Below are 20,485 nucleotides of genomic sequence, written 5' to 3'. Positions count from 1 at the left end.
TGTAAACCTAGAATTTTATTTTTAATTATTTAAATGTGAGCCAAATAAAAATACTTTAGGTTTACATGGACTCAGATTTTTTACCATGAAAAGACCTTCTCTGAGAGAATATTGAGAGACTATATTACATTTAGAAGTCAAACTAGGTAAAGTGCATTAAAATATGAGAAGTTTAGGTATAGAACTTACTGATATTTATTGTTGCCCGAGTAAACAATTTCTGACAAATGTATACCCATAACAATCTGTAAATAAACTTCACATAGTATCTGCTGTTTGATAAAAAGGATATCAAAAGCTGGTGAAAGCAGAAAAAGATTCTCATCTTGTTTCAGATTTGGACATACATATAAATAAGCGTTAGATACTGTTAAAAATAAGATAAAAATTTATAAGCACTTAAAATACAAATGTATAAGATAAAAAATTATAAATACCACAAGAAAAAAATACTACAGAAAATGTGTCTATCTAGTATGAGGTCTGAAAGGCATGAAGACATGAAAAGGAAAAGAAAGTAGAATGTAGTGAATATTAAGAGAGAAATTAGATAAAACGAAAGGCTAATAGTAATTATAACCATGTAAATGGTTAAATTAACCAATTAAAAAAGTAATAGTCCCATACTGGCTAAAATGTAAGATCCAGAAATACGTTTTTAAAAATGATATTTCAGATATAGTTACCCAAGAGACATACTTAGAAAATAAAATAGGTCAGAAAGGTTGCCAATAAAGTCAGGAAAAAAGTACCAGAAAAAATGTCTTTCAAGAGATAGTCATAAAATGCATTTTGATATCAAACAAAATATAATTGAAGGTGAGATATATCATAAGAGCAAACACGTTTTCCTCCTCCCTAATGAAGGGTTGTATGCTTCTATCCACTGTTGAGCATTTTAGCTCACGAGACTTGCATTGATGGATGGATTGAGTATATACATTTTTAGAATATCTGTGATACTACTGAGCCAAAATGTTAGGAACCTTTGTAGTGTGTGGCGCCATTTTTTTTTCCTTCTGATATCAGCGCTGTCTAAGACACGGGCTATTCTGGCCAGGTGTAGAGGCTCATGCCTATAATCTCAGCACTTTGGGAGGCTGAGGTGGGAAGACTGCATGAGTTCAGGAGTTTGAGACCAGCCTGGGCAACATAGGGAGACCCTGTCTCAACAACAACAAAAAGCCAGGCATGGTAGCACATGCCTATGGCCCCAGCTACCTGGGAGGCCAAGCTGGGAGAATCACTTGAGCCCCAAGGGTTGAGATTGCAGTGAGCCATAATCGTGCCACTGCACTGTAGCCTGGGTAACAGATTGAGACCCTGCCTCATTAAAAAAAAAAAATTATTCTGTGAGCTTTGAATATGGCGAGAAGATTTGCTGCCTACCTATAATGAAACTTTGATATGAGATATGGGAGGTGCACAAACTAATAGATTGAGTTTAAGTTACAGGATTGGAATATGGACATTAAACCTAGGTATTGTCTCTTGGCTAATTCTACTAGAACTTGTAAATAAATTACTTGTTCAACTTCTTACACTAATGAGAATTTTAAAACATATGCCTTTTCTTGCAATAAATTATTTAATTATTTGTTGAGATTTACTTGCAGGGAAAATGTTGCAGTAGAGTTAGATCATGAAGACTTAGGTTGACAGATAAGTGACATATTGTAGAAATGTGACACTTTGGGAATTTACCCATTTACATGCTACTTTTGACCTCTGCACAGACCAGATTTTCAACATCCCCAGTCTCATTATGTCAATCAGAAGTTGTTCCTGGTTGCCACCCTTTCCACAAAACAGAGAGAACTCAAACTGGAACTTCCATCTCATTGGCTTAATTTCTCCCAAGAGTCAGTAAGAGAGGTGAGAGTTCATCATTTTGGGCAGGTAATTTTATAGTACTTAGAGACGCAAGTTTAGAAAGAAAGGTAAAAGATATTAAAATATGTTTCAGGGCAAGTCACACTGACCAGATGAAAATATAATGTTTACTAATTGTTCATTTTAAACCAAAACAAAATCACTATCTGAACAAAGCGCATGCTTAGTATTACTTTTCTATCTGCAAAAGTTACAATATTGTGTAAGAAAATACCAAAATATAGGCTGATACTACTTTATCATTTTCTTTATTCAAAATGAGCTTAATCACGGAACAAATTTTGAGAAAACTACTAGTACCAATTAACTGTAATTATTTGTGAGATGTGTATACTATTCAGATTATCTTTCCACTTTCACAAAGTCTCATAGAAAGATTTGCCCCAGTATGCAAAGATAATAATTGAGTTAATCGAAACACTCAGTTTAAGTCATCATTTGAATGATGGCAAAGATAACACCTCAAATTTGTTTTTCCTAGTAATTTTGTGTAGTCGTATTTGTTTTTCATGAGTTTCTCTTTATTTAATTCTTCTCTGTTTGTTGGCACTCTATCAATCAGTAGTAGAGAACAGAGAAATCACTGGATTCTCTACTGGAATGAACTAGAGGCAGTATGGAAAACAGTGTTGCCAAGTCAACCAAGCACTCAAAATAGAATTAAAATCTCATGATAACTACAACCACAATATGCCAAGAGGGAAACAAAAAAGAAATTGTTCCCAAATGAGAGAGGAGGGAAAGCAGCATGGAGTAGTAAGACTCTTGGTTATTTGAATAACTTGCTTTATGTCCTTGAGTGATTCACTTAATTTCCCTGGGTTTTGGATTCCTCTCTGTAAATTGAGAGAATTGGACTAAGTCAGTAGTTTCCAAATTATGAACCTTGGAATAATTGCAAGTGGCCTTGAATGTGTATGCTTTATATACTTCCACAATCACCAGGATCCAAAAGTCCAACTGAAGTCATGTGGAAGCTGGAAAAATATTTTTACATTTTTTAAAAGGTTATTTAGGATATACTGGCTAAATAACATATGAAGTTTTCTTAGACTACAGAATACCATTATGAGTTAGACATCCAGATGTTGAAATGTTGAAGTGCATAATTCTTGACTGAAGTCTTTCTTGCAAAAGCAGCATTGTTATTGCAAGGAACAATGGCTAGCAACTGGGACTCAGGTTTCTAGGCCAGACTTTCGTGCATTAATTTTTTTTTTATTATTATACTTTAAGTTTTAGGGTACATGTGCACAACGTGCAAGTTTGTTGCATATGTATCCATGTGCCATGTTGGTGTGCTGCACCCATTAACTCGTTATTTAGCATTAGGTATATCTCCTAATGCTGTCCCTCCCCCCTCCCCCCACCCCATAACAGTTCCGGGAGTGTGATGTTCCCCTTCCTGTGTCCGTGTGTTCTCATTGTTCAATTCCTACCTATGAGTGAGAACATATGGTGTTTGGTTTTTTGTCCTTGACATAGTTTACTGAGAATGATGGTTTGCAGTTTCATCCATGTCCCTACAAAGGACATGAACTCATCATTTTTTATGGCTGCATAGTATTCCATGGTGTATATGTGCCACATTTTCTTAATCCAGTCTATCGTTGTTAGACATTTGGGTTGGTTCCAAGTCTTTGCTATTGTGAATAGTGCAGCTATACACATACGTGTGCATGTGTCTTTATAGCAGCATGATTTGTAGTCCTTTGGGTATATACCCAGTAATGGGATGGCTGGGTCAAGTGGTATTTCTAGTTCTAGATCCCTGAGGAATCGCCACACTGACTTCCACAATGGTTGAACTAGTTTACAGTCCCACCAACAGTGTAAAAGTGTTCCTATTTCTCCACATCCTCTCCAGCACCTGTTGTTTCCTGACTTTTTAATGATGGCCATTCTAACTGGTGTGAGATGGTATCTCATTGTGGTTTTGACTTGCATTTCTCTGATGGCCAGTGATGATGAGCATTTTTTCATGTGTTTTTTGGCTGCATAAATGTCTTCTTTTGAGAAATGTCTGTTCATGTCCTTTGCTCACTTTTTGATGGGGTTGTTTTTTTCTTGTAAATTTGTTTGAGTTCATTGTAGATTCTGGATATTAGCCCTTTGTCAGATGAGTAGGTTACAAAAATTTTCTCCCATTTTGTAGGTTACCTGTTCACTCTGATGGTAGTTTCTTTTGCTGTGCAGAAGCTCTTTAGTTTAATGAGATCCCATTTGTCAATTTTGGCTTTTGTTGCCATTGCTTTTGGTGTTTTAGACATGAAGTCCTTGCCCATGCCTAAGTCCTGAATGGTATTGCCTAGGTTTTCTTCTAGGGTTTTTATGGTTTTAGGTCTAACATGTAAGTCTTTAATCCATCTTGAATTAATTTTTGTATAAGGTGTAAGGAAGGGATCCAGTTTCAGCTTTCTACGTATAGCTAGCCAGTTTTCCCAGCACCATTTATTAAATAGGGAATTCTTTTCCCATTGCTTGTTTTTGTCAGGTTTGTCAAAGATCAGATAGTTGTAGATATGCGGCATTATTTCTGAGGGCTGTGTTCTGTTCCATTGATCTATGTCTCTGTTGTGGTACCGGTACCATGCTGTTTTGGTTACTGTAGCCTTGTAGTATAGTTTGAAGTCAGGTAGCTGATGCCTCCAACTTTGTTCTTTTGGCTTAGGATTGACTTGGCAATGCAGGCTCTTTTTTGGTTCCATATGAACTTTAAAGTAGTTTTTTCCAATTCTGTGAAGAAAGTCATTGGTAGCTTGATGGGGAAGGCATTGAATCTATAAATTACCTTGGGCAGTATGGCCATTTTCCCAATATTGATTCTTCCAACCCATAAGCATGGAATGTTCTTCCATTTGTTTATATCCTCTTTTATTTCATTGAGCAGTGGTTTGTAGTTCTCCTTGAAGAGGTCCTTCACATCCCTTGTAAGTTGGATTCCTAGGTATTTTATTCTCTTTGAAGCAATTGTGAATGGGAGTTCACTCATGATTTGACTCTCTGTTTGTCTGTGATTGGTTAATTTTGTGACCTTGGGTGGGTTATTTAAATTTTCAGTTTATTTGTTTGAGGTAACTATTTGAAAAGACTTAGACAAATTTTAAAGTGTTCTTCAAATACAAGACGGTTTTATTGCTTCTATTCATCAACTGCTCGGCCTCATAATGCTAAATTTGCAGAGGGGGAATCTGAATTAGCTGTCGGGTCTGTTTATTACTGTGGCTGTTCTTGCATCTTCCTTTTCTTTTACGCCTTCCATATTAGTGTGCTTTTTATCTCCCCAGTTCTTTTTTCCACTATTAGGCTGATGTATTATTTGTGGCTTAAGGATTTTTAATACTTATACAACTCATACAGTAATACTTGCTATTTTGAGAAGAGAAATAATATGGATTTATCTTATCTTATTCTTAGAGACAGTTAAAAGCAAGCCAATAGATTGCCTAAAGTTGCATAGAAAATAATAATTTAATATCATTTTGTATTCCAATTATTTTGTCTCCTTCTTTGTGCTTGTAAATTTCTTGGGAAATACAGTCATGTCACTTAACCATGAAGATACGTTCTGAGAAACATGTTCTTAGGCGATTTTGTCCTTATGTGAACATCATAGAGTGTACTTACACAAACCTGGCTGGTATAGCCTACTGTACCCATAGGCCATATGGTATAGCCTACTGCTCATAGGCTACAAATCTGTACAGCGTGTTACTGTATTGAATGCTGTAGGCAATTGTAACACAGTGGTGAGCATTTGCGTATCTAAACATAGCTAAACATAGAAAAAGTACTTTGTTATGCACTACATTGGGGCAGCTACTGATCAGAATTTTTCAGCTCTATTATAATCTAATGGGATCACTATTGTATATGTGGTCATTGACAGAAATGTCTTGATACATGGCATGGCTGTTGTGATCCTTTTTTCCTCAGATCATTTTTCAGCTGTGTGCATGTGTGTAAGTGCTTGCATACATGTGCCTTTCTCTCTCCTTCAGAGCAGTGCTTAGTAAAAAGCTCCCATTTCTATTCTTGTCAGTTACTCATGTGTCTCTCTGATAGACCTCATGATCACTGAAGCTGCTGCTGTCCTGGGAGGGATGCTCAGTTTGCTGAGAAACTGATGGAAACTCACTCCTTGTCCAGTTATTGGATTCTGAACTCAAGCGGTTTGAGCAGATGGACTTGCTTGGAAAGGGAAATAAGGGTTCATCTCTTGAAAAAGAAGGGATTAGGGCTTCAAATGTCTGGACGGATGAAGCACCCAGCTTTCAGAATTATTAAAGATAGTCTTGGAAAGCAACACAGATTCTCCAACACTTAACAGCCTTACTCTTCATGTCAACTTTTAATCTACCTTTTAACAAAGTTTTCCAGATGTGGATGAATGTTACAAAAAGTCAACCAATTACATATTCATCAGAAAATATAGGATAGAGTAATGAAAGGCCATTTTTGTTTTACTGCAGAAAAACACATGAATCTAATTTAAAAGAAAAATCCTCTATACATTAAGAATAAGTTTTTCTGTATTTGACATGCTTGGCAAGGGAGCACATGATTTTTTTGATAAATTGACATGTTATTCTTAAGTATGAGTGCTTTATAATTACAATTTAAAAGTAAAAACAAAAATCTTTCTTGGATAAAAATGTAATAGTGAGACTACTATTTTTTAAATTTACTTTGCAGTAGATTGATATTACGGAACTACTTTGATCAAAATTCCCCTAAATTGAAAAACAAAATCCATCTAAAAGTAGAATCTTTTAGGACACTTGTTAAATTTTATTTTTGAGACAGGGTCTGGCTCTGTTGCCCGGGCTGGAGTGCAGTGGCACCATCGTGGCTCAATGCCACCTCTACCTCCTGGGCTCAAGCCATCCTCCCACCTTGGCCTCCCAAGTAGCTGGGGCAACAGGCAGTAGAGACAGGGTTTCACCATTTTGCCCAGACTGTTCTCGAACTCCTGAGCTCAAGAGATCTACCAGCCTCAGCTTCCCAAAGTGCTAGGATTGCAGGCATGAGCCACCATGCCCAGCTGATTTTAGGACATGTGTAAAGGTGGATATAGCAGAGATTTTTTGATATTCTGGTCCCTACTTTTCATTTCTTTAACTTACCTCTCAACCCATCTAAATATGATATGTATATCTTTTCATATCTCTCAAAACTTTTTCCCCATTAAGCATTCTTATTTTATTCTGTCTAAAGAAATGTGCTATTGACATTTTTGTGGTATAATTTATTACTAGATAATATCTTATTACGTAAACAACTTACAACTGACAATTATGTATTCTGATATATATTCTTATCAGGAGCAAACTATGTAAAGAATGTATGCTACTTTCCTCAGAGTTACTAAAGAAAATAAAAGAGGAATTAAGAACATTAAGAGTCCCTTATCTTAAAGAGCTTACCATCAAGTTGATTACATATGGAATTTGGTATAAACTAAGGCCCTGTTATAAATTTACTTCATCTTCAGAATAATAGCCACCATTTCCTGAGTAACTATTAGGTTCCAGCAACTGTACTAAGCACTTCACATAATCATCTTAATTTTTTCACAAGAATCTTTTGAAATAGATATTATTAGGATTTTAAAGTAAAACTGGGACTTAGAGATTAACTTTTAAATTATCACATAGTTACAGATTATATCAGCAGAACCACTGGAAATGATATATAATAAGGATTTATTATACTGATTTGACCTTATGCATTTATGGGAGCTGGTTTAACCATCCATGTAAAGGTTGTCTTTATGTCTAGTGATGGAGACAGACAGACATCAGAAGGAAAGATACTTGGGAAGAGATGATGGATGTGAGCTAGTGAAAAACAAGGACAAACTGCACCTCATTATAACTGGATTCTATAAGGATAGCCTGGAACCTGTATCAGGCTCTTCACCTTCCCTAAGCCTCCAGTTTTGACAATAGGAGTCCATGCAAGATAATCTAGTGCTGTTTGTCATGGAGCTAAACACACACCTGTTCCAGGATTTGGGAAGGCAAAAGGAAGATGGAGTAGGAGCTGAAGGAACCTTAGTTCTGTTTGCTGTCCCACACAACAAGATGAGCTGACAGATAAGTGACAATGTGCATGAGGTGCAGTGGCACCTGGTACCCCTGCACTGAACTTAGCTCAGAAAAATATTTAAAAAAATGACTGATGGTCTTGGGTAAAATAGCTACTCTAAACTCTAGGCTAACTTGGAAATAGCAAGAAAGAGAATTGTGAGAAATGTAGTCTCAGCTTGGCTTAGTTGACCCCATACAATCATGTGAATCCATGGTGAATCCATGATTCAAACATAGATTTTTTTTTTCTGATACCACACACAATTAACCTCCATGCAAGGGTATGTTGTCCCACTTGCTTATGGATTATTCATTCTATGTTTTCGTTACTGTAATCGACAGTGCTCCTAATTTTTCTCACCCACAACACTCCTGTGTAAACCTACATAATTTGGGAAATAAAGTTAAGCTGAAGCTACAATCAAATTTGCTGATCAGAAAAGAAATTTTCTAAAAGTTAAAAATGTTGCTTTATTTTGGCAGGAAAATAAAAAGGATTTACACTGGCATCACTGCCACCTGCTATCCTTCATCCTCTTTTGGCTGGGTTAGAAAATCCTGGAATTGAATCTACTTCAAGAAAGACTCACATTCCTACCTTTCCCCCACAGCCAGAGCATGGCTACTCCCAGGGAACACCCTACAATTCTCTCTATTCTTGTTTCCATTTGTGACCCCATGATGTCCAGGACTACCAAGTAATTCTTTTTTCCCAGACTCTAATCCGTACCCAACTCTGTAACATTCTTTTATGTATCTGTCAGTTACCACTCTGCAACTTCAGTAGACTCAGCAATTCAGTCTTCAGATGTATTTTCCACCTTTTGCTGAATGGGCCTCTCACTTTACTATCACAGAAACCAGGCTCTCCCCAGAAGCCCCAGAATTCCCCACATCCCTCTCAGTGACTATTTTCTCTTCTAGTCTGTTATTTCACCTAGGCATGAGGGTGACATAGATGATAATTCTATTCTGCTCAGGCATTTCCAAGCCAATTTCCTTTATTTTCTGTAAGTTCCCCAGCTTTGGATCATACTACATACCACACTCTACACCTCCTTGTTATACTTGTAGCCATCTATGAAACCAAGGCCACTCTCTATCCTTCTTTGGAGAGTTTTGCTCCTGCCTCATTGTCACTTCTTCTACAGTACTCCTGTCACATCCTGGGTAACTTCCTTATTGATTTAGATGAAACATGCCCATTTCTACTTTTTCAATACTTTAATCTTTTTTTCCTTATAATAATTGCATTCTTACCCTACTTAATTAACTCATTTTCTCATGGTCATAGTTTTTGTCATTAATAACTATAATTATTCCATAATCTCAGTTTTTAGGATCTTGTTCTCAGAAAACCAACTTTTTCCTCTATCTCAGGCTAGTCTCCTTAGTCCAGTAATACTTCATCCCTATCAGGCCTTACATTACATTGATCCTCTTTGCTTGTCTATACTCATTACTTTGAGGATCTCATTAGTCTTATGGTTTCAATTACCTTCCAAATGCTGATGATTTCTTTTGTTTTATCTTCCATCTACAAATTTCCCATGAACTGTAGATTTATACATCCAAGTGCTTGACAACTCAAGCTGTTTCATGTGTCAAACTGGATTTTTTAGCCCCTCTCCCCTAATTTACTTCTCTTACCATCTTTGACATTTTGGCTAATGGCAATTTCACTTTTCCAATTGCAGAGATCTAAAATCTTAAAGTTATCCTTCATTCTTTCTCTCTCTTTCACAACTTATATGTAATCTAAAGGTAAATTAAGCTAGCCTGCTTTTAAAATATAGACAGAAGGTGACCTCTTCTCACTTTCAATGGCACCACTTTTATGAAAGCTTATTTTACTTTTTTGCCTGGATTGTTTCACTCTTTCCACCCTTTTCACCTATTCTCAGAACAAAAATCAAACATGTCCAATTAAAACAACCAAATTATGTCACGTTCTCCTTAAAAGTCTCCAATAATTTCTATTACCACTCAGAGAATAAAGCTAAAGTCATTAAAAAGCCTTAGCTTCTCTACGTGGTTATGCACCCTGTTTCTTCTCATATCACCTCCTATTAATTTCCCTCTGGTGGAACTTGAATATCCAACCTCATTCCACCCTCATTCCATCGGAGAAGTTATAAAGCTAAACTCTACATTTCCCAGACTCCCCAGAATCTGGGTTGTAAACTATTCTCTACTGACTAAACGCACTTGTGAGTGATTTAAAACTCAGAAGACAGGGAAAGGCCACCTCCTTTGCCTGAGTTCATTGAGGCAGTTGAAATGGTAACCTCAGTATCCTGTGCTTGTCTCCAGCTTCACTCATATGTAGACACTGTGGTATCATGAGGAATGAAAGTAGTAGACACCAGTCTCTGTTCTTTCCATCACAGCTAAGATGGTAGAGTCCTTCAACTCCTTAAACCTGTAGCAGACCTTTCCTTGATTCTGTAAACACATTATTCCCTGTATTCAATATTTTGTTCTGTTTGATTTACAAAGAGCAGTTTCTTTTCCTGTATTCAATGCCTATTGATACACTTCCTCTTTCTCACTTTGATCTTCAGAAAAATGTCATTGTCTCAGTGAGATCTTTACCTGCCACGGTTCCTAAAATTTCACCTTCCCCAAGACATTCTCTGTTTGTATTCCATGATTTATTTTCTCTTAGCACTTTCCATTTTTTAGTATGTAATTTATTTCATATATCTTACATATTTCTTATCTCTGACTCTCCCTCCCCACATCAAGAATGAAAGCTTTATATAAGCCAGGATTTAAAACAAGGTCATTGCTGCATACTTCCTTCTTCCTCCTTAGAACAGTGCCTAGTACGTTGTAGTTACTCTGGAAATACTTGAGTGAATGAATTTGACTAGGAACTGTGACCCTTTATTCTATGCTTGTTTGATTTCTTATGTATACGTGCAAAAAGATAAGAATATATATGCACATACATTATTGTTAAATATATCCATTATTTATAAAAGACTAGATTTCTTTAAATCTACTTTGTGTCATGGTATGAGTGGAATGATATTTAATACTTCAGCATTTTCCCTTCTTTTACAGAGGGTTACAAAGCAGTGCTGTTTCAAACTATACCGATAAATCGAAACAATCGCTACAAAATCTGAGAAGTGTCCTGAATGGAAGAAGGAGTTCATTGTTGCGCTTTTTGACCTCAGATTCCATTTGAAATAACATGAGAAAAGGATTTTAGTTTTCCAGTTGACCCCAGATATTTGGTTGGTTTGATCAGGCTTTACATATTTTTATTTTTAGCTGTTTAGCTTCATTAAATCTAAGTTTCCAGATTTTTCTGAAGTGTTCTCTGTAGCTTCTTTCTTCATTATATTTCAGTATCAAGTGAAAGAGCAAGGCCAAGGCAGAATCTATAGGCTTCTTTGCCTCTTTGTAAATAGGGAAATTACATTACGAAATGCAGTCTGCCTGCCTCTCATTCTTTGTATTTTTTCTGTCCCTGATGGTTGTTTTCAAAGGCCATGAATACTTCCACTGCAAATAATTGGTGCCAATTCCCCCAACACTCCCACAGACATACAGACACTAAACACGCAGACATGGATACCCATAGGCGTGCACACTCAAGAAGGATACATTGCACCCTCCTCCAACTACTAACAAAATATGGAATATCAATACTTGACTTTTTCAAACCATCAAGACATGTTGGCTTCTCCTTCTACTAGCTGATTCTTAACATGTAATTCCATATTTGGAATTAGAAGAGCTAAATAGCCCACTCCATTATTCCCAGGTAAAGGGAAACTGAAGAACCTCTCAGGGGATTATTATAGGGCAAAACGTCCAAACAAATAAATGACTTTCTCTTCCACAGTTGGGTTGAGTTGAGGAGTTATTCCTTTCTCTTATCATACCAGATCATGGGTCATTTGAATTAAAACAAGAATGTTAGTTCCCTTTAGGGCCTTGGAATCATTATTGACCTTCCTCTTCTTCTCTTTCCCTGTTAGGTTTGTTTGGCTCTTCAGATGCCTAAGAATCTTTCTTTATAATTTTCAGACAAACAGATCAAAGCCTCTGGAATCAATGAGACTGTCAGGAAGAAGGATTAAGGAATTCTAAAACTGGTGTAGTATTATTTTTAGTAGCAGCATATAGTTATTTTAAAAACCCTGAGTATTACAAGGCTGTCATATTGGTATATTGTAAGGATATTTTTATGGTGTGACAGGGTTGATTTTTTTTTTAAGTGGGAAGGCACTTACTAGACAGAATAGAGAAAACTCACTCTCACTCTTGCTTTCTCTATACATGCATGTGTGTTTATATAAATATATATTTCACTGCATTAATTTCAGGTTGCCAACAAACTTTGATGCATTTGCATGTTTTAATTAGTTTATTGTTTTATATATTTGTATATGTTATACAGAATACATATATTAATATATTTAAGTATAATTTAAGAATTTCACATTATTTATATATTATATATGTTATTTTATAGCAATAGAAATCCCTTAGATGACATTATTATAAAACCAATATTACTGATTGCTCTTTATGGAACTTTCAGTAAGTTGGCCCTGAAGAAATCCAGTTAACTGATTAATTAATGTCCATCCACCCATTCATTTATAGTAAGCTTTTATTGAGCATCTACTATCTATCTAGTGTTATGAAAATAGCTAAGGATGCAAAAAACAATGACCCATTTTTTTTCCCAAGTGAGTCACGGTTCAGTGGGTTAGAAAAACACACAATGCCTTCCCATCACAGTATAATAAGAACAATAATCAAAATATATGTGGGGATACACAGAATGGCTTTTCTGTTAACTCAACTTTGTTTTCTTGGATATTTGGTGTTTAACTTATATTATTGCCTTTGTTTAAAATATCAAGGTCTGCCTCAATGAAAATAAAAAATTTCCCCTTGGGAATTGTTATTCTAAAGCCTCAAAAATTTATTTTATAATTGTGTCTAATCAGGGCTTTAGCTAAAATGTTGGTGTTGAAACAAGCCCAATTGTCCCATAAAACTAATATTTACAGTTCTTTGAATAAATACAGAAATTGCCCCTCCCTCCTCTTAAAACTTGAAACTTACATTTTTTTCATCTGAGTTCCTCAGGAAACAGACCCTCACACAGTGAAATGAAATTCATCAGATCACCACATCCATGTCAGATACCACATACATCATGATTGCTTCCTCACTCCTCCTTAATTCCTGTTTTCCTGCCTTTCCTGCTCTATAAAGCCTCCAGTATCAATTGGGCAGGCAGAAGAATTTGAGACTTTATCTCCTATTCTCCTCAGCGACAGCACCTGATTAAAGCCTTCTTCCTTGGCAATACTTGTTGTCTCAGTGATTGGCTTTCTCTGTAGTGAGCAGCAGGACCTAGACCAAACTCCTGGCATTTTGGTACCATTATGAATTAAGAGAACAGAGATTTTGATCTGCTGTATATTCTTGAAAATGGCTGAAATGTGGCTTAATGAAATAGTCTTTTCTGTAGCATTGATCTCTTCAGAAAATATGGTGTGATAAGAGTTTGAAGGAAACAGCCAGCTGGTCATATATTATAATTCAGCAATGACTATAGTTTCAGGAGAAGACAGTTGATTCACCAATTAGGCAAGTAACAAAAGAGCATAACTTTAAACAAACTTTTTGACATAAAAACATTACTATGCTCATCCTGAGGACATGTTCTAAAAATTGTATTATTTTTTAAATTTACATTTTCACTACAATACTATAATATATTATAAATATATTTCAAGTTTAAACTAATGTTCTAAAAATAAAAGATAAACTGTTTTAGAGAACTAGTCTTTTAAGATTTGCATCTACATTACCCTGATTCTCAATTACAATGCTGATGATCCCCTACTTGGAATGGTTTGACTTAGAATTTTTGACTTTACAATGATATGAAAGTGATATGCGTTCAGTAGAAACCACACTTTAAACTTTGAATTCTGATGTTTTCCTGGGCTAGTGATATGCAGTGCAATACTCTCTTGTGATGTTGGGCAGTGGTAGCCAGCCCCAGCTCCCAATCAGCCATGCAATCATGACAGTAAACAGCCAATACTGTACTCTGCAGTGTACTGTAATCAATAAATTACCTGAGATACCCACCATCAACTTGAATATATTATGTAAATATTACATACATCTGTTTTGTTAGTGCAAAGCAACTGATGATTGTTCTATTGACCATAGAGAAAACTAGCAATCTTTGTACCTCTTCCATTTAAATCAATAGTTGAATTCATAAATGTCACACATTTTATACAAAATGTAAGATTAAGGTAATGTATATATACTAAAAATATTTTTTTCTAAATGCTATTCCTTTGTATTCCTAACATGAATTTGTGTCTTTGAAGCCATTAATCTTACACGTTTCAGTCAGGGATCCAGAAAGGAAAAGGCACTTTGATGAAAATAGCAATTAAGGATGGCCTCTAATAGAAGAGAATGATCATTATCCAAAGAAAAAGCAAGGTCTCTAAAGCCTTTTATAGTAATATCCCATTGCATTCACTATTTCAAAATTTTACCCACAACAGAGTCATTTTCAGTCATTTCAATATTTATAGGCATTCCTTTAAACAAAATATCTTGGATTTCCACTTATAGATAAATAAGTCTGTGCATAGGCTAAAATTTCTAACATAAAAATGTTAGTACCTGAAGTGCAGGGGTTCATATATAAAGAGAATCATAAATAAAGAAGATCTCTCTGAGTCACCAGAATCAAACTATGTTTCATTCTGTGAGTCACATTTATCCTCCAGGTATTGAGAAGGTTCTCCTTCCAAAAACAATCTGCTCTGTATTTTTCTATGAGAATGTCACTACCACAAGTAGCCTTGAACTCATTTTTATCTGAGAAAATAACTCTTATACACTTTTTAAATTTTTAAAGAATATTTATTATGTCAAAAACAGAATAAGGATTTTTTATATACTTGTTACTTCAGAAAAAAAGTAGTGATTGTATTTCTTCAAAGTTTCATCAAGTCACAATCATTATGATCCTTGTCACCATTGCCAAAATAAAGAGAAGAGCAATATAATTTTCCTGTAATATTATGTCCCTGGAATCCAGTCCATAAAATCGAAGCCAAAGCAGATTTCTTGTATTAGATTGCTAGATAACTGTATAAGCCACTGCATTTATAGTTATGGGAAATTTGCCTTATAAAATAAAGCAAGCTAACTGGCAGCAACACAAAAATGTAGGTAATTTTCTTGGCAAAAAGTGTCATCTAAATTTCATGGTTTATTCTCAGTATACAAATAAACTTTTATAAAATAAAATTCTTTAAATTTTAGACTTGTTCCCTCACTGATTGTGTCTGTTCAACTCAAAACATAATGGTCTATGCCATTTTCAGAGGCTTTGCTGAGTACCTAACAAACATTACTAACATTTGCATTAATCATGATGTTGGGCAAGAAATAAAAATGATCATGAGGTTTATCTTGGTAGCCATTTTAATTTTTCAAATATTGTCAAGTCTAAAAGCCATTAAAAACAGCTGGTTCATATCAATCTAGTATGTGAGGCACCAAATACAGTTCTATCTAAAACTGCTAGTGAAGGTTAAAATGAATTAAGCTTAGATTTAATAACTAAACACAAACAATAGCTTTAATTTTGGAATACTGTTATGAAAAAAGATAATAGTATATACAAGTCACTGAAGGTTTTTGACATCTTGAAAAATGTTTGGTAAACACCTTACAATACTGAAGACCCGTTTCAAATTTTTGTTGATTTGTATTAAACTCAGAGATTTAAAATTATTTGTGGGGCCAGGCGTGGTGGCTCATGCCTGTAATCCCAGAACTTTGGGAAACTGAGGCAAGTGGATGACCTGAGGTCAGGAGTTCGAGACCAGCCTGGCCAACATGATGAAACCCCTATCTCTACTAAAAATACAAAAAAAAAAAAAAGCCGGGCATGGTGGCAGGCACCTGTAATCCCAGCTACTCAGTAGGCTGAGGCAGGAGAATTGCTTGAATCTGGAGGCGGAAGTTGCAGTGAGCCAAGATCGTGCCACTGCACTCCAGCCTGGTGACAGAGTGAGACTCTATCTCAAAAAATAAAATAAATAAATGTAAAAATAATAAAATTTGTGGGTGTTTAAGGTATTTTCAACAGATACAGATAGCATGTATTCTCTGTAGGATGATTTTTGACCCAAAACAAAATAATTACACTATTTTGATTCTACTTATGTTTGAAATTTAGAGTATATACTACTCATTTAAAATTATGTGTATATAGTATTTTATGTAAATGCTTATTGAATAACTGATGGACAAGATTTTAAAAATCATATCTAAAAAATGAAAAAGTGAGTTTCAAATAATTTTCCATTTAAGATAAAAACTTAAATTCCCAAAGAGCACTACATTTAGATAGTAAATCTGACATTTGAGTCTACAATGTTATTATTTTTTAATCCTTTAAATTTATGAAACTCTAACCTATTTGGGAAGGTATCATTCATAAGCCACATAGCTAAATAATGCTGCTTGCTTTCTATAATAAACAACCATCATATCAACTCATTAAGCTATATAATTTGGAGTAACTATTTTTCAGATTCTGAATTTACCACTTATAAGCTTCCTGGTTTTTGAAAAATTACTGAACAATCTATAAAGCAGGGCTAGTTTACAGAGATGCTATTAGCACCTTGTGGAATTTCAAGGACTTTATAGCTAATAATGCTTTTTACAAATGTTTAGCATAGTTAATAACTGGCACCAGAATTCTCTTTCTGAAGGAAGTCTTCTCAAAGAAAAATAATTTCATAGTCCAACTGATTGCAGAATGTAGAATGAAAGGGAAGAATAAAGCAATTGTTAAATTGTTATATATAACAATATGCAAATAATTGTGTTTAGAAAAAAAGGAAACAACATTTTAAAAAATTATGGTAAACAGGTACATAAAATTTTTAATACTGATAAAATTGTGGGCATGTATATTTGGTAATGGCTGAAGATATTTTTAAGCATAGTGATTTGAATATTTAACTTTAATATGTTTAATATATTAAATGTAATATTCAATTTCAGTAAAGTCTTCCATAAAAACATACACAATGACTTGTGAGTCATCCCTAGCCATGCTCCCATCCATACAAATCAAGAAAAGGAGTTGATTGGGTAATGCAGGTACAGACTAGCAACATTTCCATTAGTAAGCAAAAAAAAAATCACTGGAAACTGTAACTCAGCACCAGAAGATGCTAAGAAGCTTTTGCTGGTAGTGAAATCAGTAATGAATAACACAGATCTTCTGCCCTACAAGTTTTCAACAAGTAAAGAAATAGATTCAGTCATCAGATAAAAGGAAATTAAACTACTGGTTCTGCTGTGTATATTTTATAGCTGGATTAGCTGAACTGGAGAAATTGCCTCATTCCATAGCCAGAATGTTGCTTCCTACTGCCTTTTGTCTGCTCACACCTGGATGCCCACCTTTTCATGGACCCACATATTCCCCTGGAAGTTTTTCTTTATGAGGGCAGAGAAGGAATGCATCCTCAGGACAGGACATTTCCAAAGGGAGAGCCTAGATGGGGCCTTCCTTACATGCTTAATTCCTTCTTTCTGGTCACACTCTTGAGAAAGAATTATTTTTTTGTTTAGGGAGAGACTACGAGTTCTCTAGGAAATCTTCTCATGAAAACATATTGTCAAGAGGACTAGAGTTTGCCATATTACTGAGATAGTTGCTTTCTTTACCCATGGGAGTTGCCAGTCAAGGCTCTGGTGTCCAGACGTGTAGCTATCAGAGAAGGGAACAGCTAGCTTCTCATGTCACCACTTATACTGTTTTCTTCTGGGTCCACTTGTTGGTGTTCGGGAAAATGCCTGTTCCCCATTTCCCACATATTTATAGTGGGAAGGAAATTCCCACTCTGCAGGAATAACAGGGCAGGGAAATTTGTACACTATTTTCCCTAGGGAAGATTGAGGAGATTGAGAAGGAAACTAGTCATGGGTTTCTTTTCTCTCTTTCAGAGAAACCTGTGCTCAGGAGGCAGCCATTTTCTGCTTATCGATGTGTCATATTTTCCAGGCGGACTAGAAATCTTCTGTTTGCCCTCTAGTCCCACTGTCTACTTTCTTTTAGCCTGGCATCCATCCCAGAATGCTGACTTGGTTGAAATATAAATGGCTTTCTTTTCCCCCCTCTGTCTTCTGGGTGTCCATGGCCAACAGGGAGTCCTGGCACAAGATTGAATAGAAGAACATTGAGTTCAGGTTGTTTATTGCTCTGGTTTGCCTCCCTGCAGGGATGCCCATCTCCTCTCAATATGGCCCTCCCTGCATGACTTTCTCCTTCTGTGTTTTATAACTGCTTTGTGCCTCAGGGATTGAAATAGCTCTGCTGTAACCAGTCCATGGGTCTTTGGCATTCCTATGCCTTGTCCATACATTTCTAAATAGCTCCTTTATTTAAACTTACTTAAATGACTCTAATTTCTTTCTGAGACCGTGGCTTAGACCCAGAGTATTTTGGGGTGGCAGGCTTAATTCAGAGAAATTTTAGAAGTCGATGGTGATGCTAATTCCAACATTCATTCCCTAGTCTACCTGTACTCATAATATAGTTGATAATAGATCTCCATTTCTCTTACATGAATATTTGCTTTCAGGACTGGTTCAGAGCTCAAAAGGAGAAGAGAAGGGCATTATTTCTGTCTTTATAAAACTCCAATGTCTTGGTGCATGGCCAGTAACCTTGAGGAATGGTGAAGTCCTGGCATTTGAGGCCCAAAAGAATATGTGGATATGGAATATGAGGCTTCTTCTGTGGCCAAGGGAAGGGTTTTTAAGATTCGGGCTTCAGTGCTTTTGTTGATGTGGACTTGGCCATTTTTTTCCCCTTGGCAGTTTGCAGCAGTTTATATTGAACTTGTACAGCTGTATATATTTTTCAAACTGGCATGATCTTCAGTAAGACACCTTGGTCTTAGTATGTTGACTGCTGTGGTTAACCTTGAGCTACACAGAGATACATGTGGCCAAGACAAGATTTAGATCACAGTCAAGTCTCAACTCAGTGCTTTAGCATACAGACTATTTGGGCATTGTGGGGCAGAATATATATTTTGTTCTCTCTGTGGGATATTTCTCAGTTCTTTAGCTGTCTAGGATCCTAAAGATCAAAAGACAGCTCTTTAGTGTAGAATACTGAATATTATTAGAATATGAAATATTATTAGAAACTGGCCTTTACATTGTTAAGTGATAGGCCTTAGAAGATAGATTAGCTGGCCGGGCGCGGTGGCTCACGCTTGTAATCCCAGCACTTTGGGAGGCCGAGGCGGGCGGATCACGAGGTCAGGAGATGGAGACCACGGTGAAACCCTGTCTCTACTAAAAATACAAAAATATTAGCCGGGCGTGGTGGCGGGCGTCTGTAGTCCCAGCTACTTGGAGAGGCTGAGGCAGGAGAATGGCATGAACCCAGGAGGTGGAGCTTGCAGTGAGCCAAGATTGCGCCACTGCACTCCAGCCTGGGCAACAGTGCGAGACTCCGTCTCAAAAAAAAAAAGATAGATTAGCTGACACAGGTTTCTCAGTCTTCCTTGGAACTGCTTAAAGGGCAAGGAGAGGTGATCTGGGCTCCTTTAGTTCTATGACTGATCCTTAGGCTTATGGCCACTCTGCCCTCTCTTCTCTATCAATCTAATGTTTACTCTAATTTATTAATAATACAATCTATGACCAAAGTTTGGGATTTTAGAGATTTTGATTGCAGCTTCACTCACGAAATGGGGTTCATCTCATGAATAAACAAATAAGGAATAGAAAGCTTTCTAGATAAGAAGTATTGCATTTTCTTGGGGTGAGAGTACCGTGAAAGTATCATTAATCCAAGGCCAAAAAGTAACTGAAAAAGGCTTAAGGCTGCTAGGATCAGCTCAGGGAAGAATCAAATTGGTTTTGTACATGTGCTTTGGTTTATTGTCACAAGAAAGGAAAGGAGAAAAAGAAAAAGAAAAACAAAGCAATTCCACTGGAATTGTTTTATTTATAAAGTACATACTATGCTACACTGCGGGCCACCAGTAGCCAAAAAGACAGCTCCTGTTCTCCTGCCTGAGGTTCTAGTAAAGAGACAGGTAACATATATATTTTAAACTTACAGGCATATATAATAGAATATCTGAGATTAATATACTTTATAAAGAAAAAACAGAAAAGGATGAAGGAAAACTGAGAAGCCTGTGCTATTTTCGCAAAAGATAACAAAAAAACCAAAAAGCAACCATTCTGGAAATGTAGCTTTGAGGAGATAATTAAATGAAGACAATAGGCTAGGCATACAAATATCTCCAGGGACACAATTCAGGTAAAGGGAACAGCAAGTGCAAAGATCCTAACACAGGAATAAATTTGTTTTGGCCAAGGTACAGAAAAAGATGCAGGAAGTGTATGTGTGGAGGATTGGAAGGCGATGAAGC

Source organism: Nomascus leucogenys, chromosome 7b (assembly GCF_006542625.1).
Source record: "Nomascus leucogenys isolate Asia chromosome 7b, Asia_NLE_v1, whole genome shotgun sequence".
NCBI lineage: Eukaryota > Metazoa > Chordata > Mammalia > Primates > Hylobatidae > Nomascus > Nomascus leucogenys.
Note: the sequence above shows the minus strand (reverse complement) of the source record.